At 42.3% G+C, this 6,000-nt stretch overlaps 1 protein-coding gene across 4 annotated transcripts in view; it reads left to right on the top strand.

Moving 5' to 3' along the window:
- Positions 1-6,000, top strand: part of alpk1 (alpha-kinase 1) — a 148,489-nt gene that overhangs the window by 48,199 nt on the left and 94,290 nt on the right. Inside the window, exon 1 of one of the 4 annotated variants that reach the window (XM_043697579.1) lies at positions 5,566-5,965. The exons of the other annotated variants lie outside the window; for them this stretch is intronic. The gene's annotated coding sequence lies outside the window, so the exon portion shown is untranslated. Of the gene's footprint in view, positions 1-5,565; positions 5,966-6,000 lie in introns of those variants that run through there. 4 annotated transcript variants of the gene reach the window in all.

Raw genomic sequence — 6,000 nt, 5'->3', positions numbered from 1 at the left:
TCCCACACTCACACATGCACCCCCTCACAGACTTAAGACACTCTGCACTCACTACACACACACACACACTTCCTCACACTCACAACCCACACCCCAGACAGACACACACACAGACAAAGGCCCACATGCACACATATATTTTGTGTGGTGAATTTTTTTGGTACTTTCAGAGTTACATTGCACTTTGCTCAAAAACTGCATACATTCATGTAGAACTCTGAGCTCAAAAACTGCATGAATTTATGTAAAACTCTGTTATCTCACTTTTCTGATTAGAAGCAATCTAAACATCAGGTCAAAGACAGAGAACACGGGGCTAACACCTTCAACATATTGTCTAGCTGTCACCATTGTTAACAGCTAACCCGAGAATGCAACTTTAAAAAAAAGGGTTTTGTGATTTATACATGAAAGAAGTGAAACTATCACTGTATTCTAACAGATGAAACGCTTAACAGACAATGTATAATTTCAGTTATATCACACTGCAAATTTTTGCTATAAATTCTGTGTTACGATCGAGCCCTCCACAATCACCTGATGAAGGAGAGTCACTCTGAAAGCTAGTGTGCTTCCAATTAAACCTGTTGGACTATAACCTGGTGTTGCGTGATTTTTAACTCTTCAGAGGGTCAGTATGGACATGTTGAGCCAAATGGCCTGTTTCCATACTGTAAGGAATCTAGTCTAATTTAATCTAAAAATTTGATCAGATTGTACTGATTGGTTTCCATTTTGTTTAGATGTCATTATGGAGTTTGTTACTGGTGGATCCCCCTTCTCAATCACATGGTATGTCATTATTGGATTATAATTCATCTTACTGAATTAGAATTTTGTGAATCAGTGCATTGGATTGAAAAAAGGTTCAGGAGTTTTCATTTTAAAAAAAGCAAAAGACTATTACTATGGTCTTCCTGCACATTGCTAAAATCCAGTGATATTTAAAGACCCGAATACTACATTAGGAACAACGAGACTCATGATATGAAAGGAGTATGAGCGAAGTCACACTTGCACCCACCAGAAAGAAAAGATTTTTGCCCTGTTGTTTGTTGTCACTGAGACAAATGAGGATTTGATCTATCAGTGGTCCAGATGGCATTTTATCCCCCAGTGGCTGTAACACTGGGAAAGCAGATTTACATTTCCCATTGGGAGGGAGGGGATAAATCACAAGGAGAAAATATTATCACAAAAAAATGGTTCCCTTGAAACAAAAGTTGAAATTGCTGAAGAAACCCAATAGGTCTGGCAGCAGTCATGGAAAGTAGAGTCAACATTTTAGGTGCAGGGATCATACATCAGAACTAATTGTAGCTAGGAAAAGGTGATATTTATGCTGAAAACTAGGGCTGGGAGGGAGACGGAGGGGAGGGAAGTGAACAGTAGGTGGAGATGGAGCCCAGAGAGAGAAAACAGCAGTTTGGCAAACAAAAGACGGCTATTGGTGAGCTAGGGAGAAAGAAGAGCTGCTAATGGGGGCCATCAGTGGGTGAAAATGGGTTGTCTATGATGAAAACAGCCCATGAAGCTTGGGGTGTGTGGGGTAGCTAAAAAACCCAAAAGAGAGTGCTCAATTTCTAAAATTATTTGAACTGGAGATTGAGTCAAGAAGGCTGCAGAGTCCTCAGATGGAAAATGAGATGCTGTTCCCTTGTTTTGGAGCGCTGCAGGAGGCCCAAGACAGAATTGTTGGCATGGGACCATGATGACTTGTTGAAATGGCAGGCAACAGGAAGCTCAGGGTCAGCTCAGAATGTCAATGTTCCGCAAAGCGGTTGCCAGTCTGCATTTCATCTTCCCAAGGTAGAGGAGACCACAGTGTGAGCAGCAAATATAGTAGCCTGGATCGAGTTATTCACTCCTTTCCCCTCCCCATCCCTAGTCTTCAGCATAAATACTAACTTGTCCTAGCTACAATCAGTTCTAAGAAGGGTCACTGGATATGAAATATTGACTCTGCCTTCTCCCCACAGATGCTGAGTTTTTCCAGCAATTTCTGTTTCTTATTTCAAACTTCCAGCATCTGCAGTCTTTGTTTGTTTCATCATTCTTCTGATACCGATTGAGACCCAGGACAGCATTTTCACTGCCATGTGGGGATGAGAGCAGAATTGGGTGGGCAGACAGCCAGACACAAATAGCTACGGCGCTGGGCAAACTGTTGGTTTGCTGTCTAGCCATTTTCCCAGAGCCCGGCTGACGGGAGGGAGACCTACGCAACCAGCCCAACCCGATTCAGGTAGGGTAATCATGGGGCAATTAATATTGGCTGACTGAAATCTTCCATCTCGCTAACAAACTTCCCACAATTAAAATCACACAACACCAGGTTATAGTCCAACAGGTTTAATTGGAAGCACACTAGCTTTCGGAGCAACGCTCCTTCAACAGGTGGTAGTGGAGGACTCAATCCTAACACACAGAATTTATAGCAAAAATTTACAGAATGATGTAACTGAAATTATACATTGAAAAATTGATTGTCTGTTAAGCCTTTTAGAATACCGTGATAGTTTCACTCCTTTCATGTGTAAATCACAAAACCTTTTTTTAAAAAAGTTGCATTCTCAGGTTAGCTGTTAACAATGGTGATAGCTAGACAATATGTTGAAGGTGTTAGCCCCCTGTGTTCTCTGTCTATGCCATGATGTTTAGATTGATTCTAATCTAAAAAGGTGAGATAACAGAGTCTTACATAAATTCATGCAGTTTTTGAGCTCAGAGTTCCCACAATTAGAGTGGCCTCCGGGTGGCAGAGTGTAGCAACAGTTGCCAATTTTAAAATTAAATTTTTATGAAATTACTGAAAGGATAATTCCTTGGTCCCCTCCCCAGAATCAGCAAGCTGTTGCTTCTTTCAAGCTTGAGGACCTTCTGTTGGCAGTCAGTCTAGGTTGAAGAGTTTGCCCCTATCCTCCATTGAATAGCTAGCATGTCTATATATTACTAACTGGCCAATTAAGGAGCAGGAGGCCTCTTATGGCACAGTCATAATGTCCTTACCTTTGAGCCAGGAGACCTGGGTTCCAGTCCTGCCTGCTCCAGAGGTATGTGACAACATCTCTGAGCAGGATGTTTCAAAATATCTCCTCATTCCTGGCCAGACGGTCCAGCTTCAAGTCCTGTTTGCCAGAGCTGTATCATGTGGTGTCTGAAAAGTTTGATTGATAACCATTAAAATCACTGTTACTCACACAGTGTGGTGTCAGGACCCCTGGTTGTCAGGGTCCAGACTCAAAATTCTGCATCTCATGTCAGTGCAACTATGAAAAATAGCTGTGAAAACAAATCCATACCAGCATGTTTCTGACAGATGCTGAATCCAGGAGCACCTTTGTTTTGTACAAAATACCAAATTCTGCCTATATTATTAGCTGCTATTGGATTTTATGCTCCTGGGCCTCCTTGCTTGTACCTCAGTGTGAAAATCTGTTTCCCAGTAACCAAGTTATGAGCCTTTTCACCAGGTGGCAGTGCTCTGGTTTGTTACTGGATGCAGGATCCACAATATTTCAGTCCGAATCTCACTATTTGAATTCAGGTTTCAAAACAAAAACAAAATTGGTAAAATAGTAGAATAGCACAAAAATGCAACAGGTTCACTAATGTCCTTCAGGGAGAGAAATATACTGTCTTTACCTGATCTGACCTCTGTGTGACACCAGTGGCCCTGTGTTAGCAATCTTCTGAACCGGCCTGGCAAACTCCAGGTGAACTACAGAGGTTCAGGTCCAGGCTTGTCAATACCACAGGGAACCAGCAGCAATTGCAAATCTTTGATGGGCTGTTCTCCTCCTGAGAACACAGTTCCAGCTGTCAGTACAGTATAGCTGCATATTACTTATTTCTCAGGTTAACGTTGCAGTGTCAGCTGTCTAACCAAAACCCAATACTCCAGCAATGATGTTTTTGATGGGAGTCTTGGCCAACACCAGTTTAACACTGAGGAACAAGAACTGCCAATTCTTGATTTCCATCAATGACTACTTGATCATTTTCAGTGTTAATGTTTGACAGTGTGGTGACCTAGTCTCTGAAGGGCTTGCAGTACAGTTTCCTTCATAATTTGTTGAAGCATTGGCTTGGATTTTACACTTTCTAACCAATGTATTTGAAAGTGGTTGGGAGGTGGTAGGATATGTAAAGAGCCAACCTGTTACATACCCACCTACCTGTGACCTATCTCAAATTTTAATGAGATAGAGTTGATGTGTCAGGCAGGCCATCTGCTCCTATTGAGGCCCTCAAGTGGTTATTAATTGACCATTTAAGGGACCCCTTTCTGCCTCCATTTTTTTTTCACACTACAGGCCATGGTCCATTCAAGGAGGGTCAGCAAGGGGGTGTAACTTCTTTTGAGACTCCCTGTCCCTTTTGAGGCCCCTCCAACAAGGTAATTCCACCCCCTTTACCTGCAATCCCCTCTCTCCAGTTTCTTCAACCCTGAACCTCACCTCCCCCTGCACCATCTCTGGTAATCTGCCAGCCTCACTGCAGGAATACACCATTGTTGTCCCTGTTGTCTGGACTCTGTCAGCTCCTCCGCTTTCAAGTTTCCTGTAGCCCAGCAGTGGCCACCACTCAGAGATCTACCTGTCAAGTGGATTAACTGTCACCTCTATAGCCCCAGCAGGATCAGATTTAAGGTGGGACTTCCTAATGAGATCTGGGTAGAAGTGTTTCCTCACAGCCTCCAGCATTAAATGCTGCAGAGTATCTTGGGTGGACTTCCTCAGCCCACCCCCACCTTTTTTAGGCAGGTTTAGGTTGTAGGTACGTTGTGCTCCATAAAATCCAGCCAGTGGTGTGGGATTGGATTTATGTACAGGCCTGACTGGCCAGATATGGCAGGTTTCTTGGCACAATTAGTCAGGTTTTACGATAATCCAATAGTTGTTTTTTGAGCACTTCCCTGAAGCCAGTCTACAATTATCATGTTTGCCATGGCTAGATTGAATCCACAACTTCTGAGTCATTAGACCAATAAATAACCACCAACCTCATGTGCCCTAGACTGTCCAACAATGTATGTCTGAGATTACAGAGTCGATAAAGTGTGGCACTCTAAAAAGCACAGCAGGTCTGGCAGCATCTGAGGAGCAGGAGAGTTGACCTTGCAGGCAGGACGCTTCATCAGGACTGCACTATCTCCTAATGTCTGAGATTACATCCTCAGTAGAAGGCACTAGAACCAAAATAAATTAATTTTGCTTCAAAGGCAAAATGCAGGAGGTTCCAAAATGCTGTAAAATGCATCAAGTAAAAATCAAGAAGTAAAAATGTCTTTAGACTTTGATGGGAAACAAATCTCACATTCAGTGCTCACACTCCTCCTCAGAAATGCCTAGAAGATCCAATGCTTCAAACTGCACTGTAGTGTCCTTTGAAAAGCCAGTTTTCTTCCATTCCAATTTTGGTATCGAGCCTCTCCAAATGAAACCAGTCAAAGGGGACACAACCTCATGGTTTGGCAGTCAATGTTTTTTGCTCCAGTGCAAGTGATTGAATGTTGTGTGCAGTCGTTGATTAAAAATGTTTTATGGTTATATCAGTCGAACATTTGTGCCATTGGTTCCTACAGCCTCGCCTTATAGGGTTATGCAGGATCAAAAATCATATGACCCCGGGTTATAGTCCAACAGGTTTATTTGAAAACGGAAGCTTTTTTCAACATAATTCAACATGGGAACCTCCACATCAGGGTTATACAAGAGTAGATATCAGCTGCATTTTACCCATTCTTTGTCAATCTGTGATGAAACACCTTACTGATATCAATTTATAAACAGTGAAGTTACAGGATTCATGTCTTAATTCTCTATTCTTGTGTCATAACTGTATTTAGGAACTTTTCGGGGATCTAATGAAGATTTTTCATATGTTTTGAAGGCTGGCGCATGTGGATTTAACATAGATTTCAACCTGCTGTTTTTGGATAAGAGTGCGGAGCTGTGCTGAGGTGATTGTTTTTCTCAGACATGTCTGAGTGATGAA

Source organism: Chiloscyllium plagiosum, chromosome 1, assembly GCF_004010195.1.
Source record: "Chiloscyllium plagiosum isolate BGI_BamShark_2017 chromosome 1, ASM401019v2, whole genome shotgun sequence".
In the NCBI taxonomy this organism is placed as follows: Eukaryota; Metazoa; Chordata; class Chondrichthyes; order Orectolobiformes; family Hemiscylliidae; genus Chiloscyllium; species Chiloscyllium plagiosum.
Note: the sequence above shows the minus strand (reverse complement) of the source record. Positions and strands in the feature narration are given on the sequence as shown.